Raw genomic sequence first — 2823 nt, 5'->3', positions numbered from 1 at the left:
CAAACAAACAGAAGCTTCTCTGAGTTTAACGTATTAAACTCTTCTAAAATATCTTGGTTATAACAAATGTTCATGGATATTACCCTGAAACAATAAAAAATATTGGGCATCTCTAATGTGCTTGGTCATATAAATGCCTCAGCTCTGGCCGGCTCTGAGGGTGTCAACAACTGTATTTATCCCAGTGAGTCCCACCACAAGAAGCCAAAGAAGACTGGAAGCCAGGAGTTAGTCTGCACAATAGTTAGGGACCAGCTCTGAAGTCAGAAAATAGAGGCTATTGCGCTCGATCCTTCATGATGTTGGTCAAGTTACTGAGTATCTCTCAGTTTATTCCTTTCTCTTCGTAAATATGAAATTTCAAATATAGCAAGATTAAATTGTTCAAATGAAACTTGAAAAAAAGGTGGAGAGTGTCCTCGCTACCCTCAGTCTCAGGTGTGAGACGTGAAAGAGAGAATTCAAATAAAGTTCTAAGGACAATGCCTGAAACATAGTAAGCCAACAATAAAATGTTATCCTTCCCATTAGCAATTAGAAAAAAAAAAGAATTAAACAAATGTTCTCTTAAAAATGCATTACAGCTTTTGGCTTCTGGCTCAGAGGAGGTGAGGTGCAACTATCCTGAATCTGGATTCATCTGACACCAGCTGCCTCCACCATGGCACGGAAGTTCAACCCCAACGAGATCAAAGTCATAGACCTGACACACACTGGTGGAGAAGTCAATGCCACATCTTCCCTGACCCTAAAGTTTGGCCCCCTGGGTCTGACTTCAAGACAACTGGTGGTTGGAAGAGTCTGAGGGTTACAGTGAGACTGGCCATTCAGAACAGGCCCAGATTGAAGTGGTACCTTTTGCCTCTGCCCTGGTCATTAAAGCCCTCAGGGAACCACTAAGAGACAGATAGCAACAGAAAAACATCAAACACAGTGGAAATACCACTTTTAAAAAGATTGTCAACATTGCCCAATAGATGTGGCACCAATCTGAAGCCAGAGAACTATTAAAGAGATCCTAGGGGCCGCCCAATCTGTGGGCTGCAATGCTGACGGCTGCCCCCCTCATGACATCACAGATGACATCAACACTGGCGTAGTGGATTACCCCACGAGTCAAAACTACAAAAAAAGATATTTCAGTAAAGGGTCATTTGACAACAACAAAAATGTGTTATGATAATCAAGGGGAAGAGGTGAGAACGATTCACGCAGTAATGGATTGGAGTTGGAGACATCAGTAAGAATTTAGCTTAATATATTATAGTTACAAATAGAAATATGTGTAGATATGTGTATCTACATAGGATAGTACACACACGTACAGTACATTTCTTTTTGCTGTCAGCTGAGAGGTCCACCCAGTGGCAAAGGGCACAGATCTTGGTTTCTTTTTCTTTTTTTTAAAGATTGTATTTATTTACTCATGAGAGACACACACACACACACACACAGAGAGAGAGAGAGAGAGGCAGAGACACAGGCAGAGGGAAAAGCAGGGTCTACGCAGGTTGCCTAACGCAGGACTCGATCCCGGGTCTCCAGGATCATGCCCTGGGCTGAAGGCAGGAAACCACAGAGCCACCTGGGCTGCCCCAGATCTTGGTTTCTAATGCCATTCTCCTATAAAAGGAACCAGAAGCTCCTTGGAGAAATGGCTGATTCAGGGATCGGGGTAGGAATTATAGAAGATAAGAGTGGTGTGGCAGAAAGTAAGAACATACTAAAAAAATGTAACCAAAAAATAAAAAATAAAATAAAAAATAAAAAATGTAACCAAAAAAATACAAAGCATATCTCTGGAGTTATGTGGGAGGATGTCAAAGGGACACAGGAGCTAACTAAAAGGCTCTCCATAGCCCAAATTGGAAAAATTTGAGCAAGAAAATAACTCAGGTTAGTACCCAAAATATAAAATTAGTATCTATGAATTTATACTAGTGTATAAAAATAATGGAACAAATTAATAAATGGAGAAGAGATGAGTGTCTCATGCAGAAAAATGCCAAATAATTATGTAGAAATTTCTTCCTTACAGGGGGAGAGCATAAATCCCAACTCCATAAATGTGGGCTGTTGGGAGTGGCTTCTCCCAAGAGTGATGTATGGAAAGGTGAAGAAAAGAGTAATTTTTACAGTAGAGAAGTCTGACAAACACTCTCAGCCAGAGTTTTCATCAATAGTCATGAGTCATGATGCTAGTATACATCTTTCATATAATGTGATGAGCACAGCACTTCATGTCTGTGATCTTCCTCCCTAAATCCCATAGCCAAGTCGAGGCATGAGAAAAACATCAGAAAAATTCCAATGAAGGAGAATCCTACAAAACATCTCACCAGCACTCTCCAAACCTGTCAGAATGATCAAAACCATGGAAAGTGAGAAACTGTCACAGCCTATTGGAGTCTAAGGAGACATGACAATTAAATGTAATACGATAGACTGGATGGGATCCTAGAAAAGAAAGAAGATATCAGGTCAAAACTTAGCAACTGTGAATAAATTATGGACTTTAGTTAATAATGGGGTGTGTCAACATTGGTTCGTTAATACCATACTAATGTAAGGTGTTAATAATAGAGGACGCTGGGGTTGGGTATGTGGGTATTGGGTCTTCTCAATTTTTTTTTTTTTTTACTATCTTCTCAATTTTTCTGTACTTCCAACATTGTTCTAACAAATAGGACTAAATAGGACTGTTCATTACAATGATTGGAAGCATTTTCTCTAAGACCTCAGTCATTTCTAAATGATAGTAGATTGCAGGAAGAGTGTTTTAACGTTAGAGCGATGGAGTTCAATTTTACCTCTGCCACTCTG

General features: G+C 39.8%; 1 pseudogene; it reads left to right on the top strand.

Annotated features, from left to right (window-relative positions):
• Positions 1-619: 619 nt before the first annotated feature.
• LOC121474041 lies at positions 620-1180 on the top strand (annotated as a pseudogene).
• The last annotated feature ends 1643 nt before the right edge of the window (positions 1181-2823 follow it).

The sequence above is a fragment of the Vulpes lagopus genome, chromosome 12, assembly GCF_018345385.1.
Source record: "Vulpes lagopus strain Blue_001 chromosome 12, ASM1834538v1, whole genome shotgun sequence".
Lineage (NCBI taxonomy): Eukaryota > Metazoa > Chordata > Mammalia > Carnivora > Canidae > Vulpes > Vulpes lagopus.
This window is presented reverse-complemented; position numbering and strand designations above follow the sequence as displayed.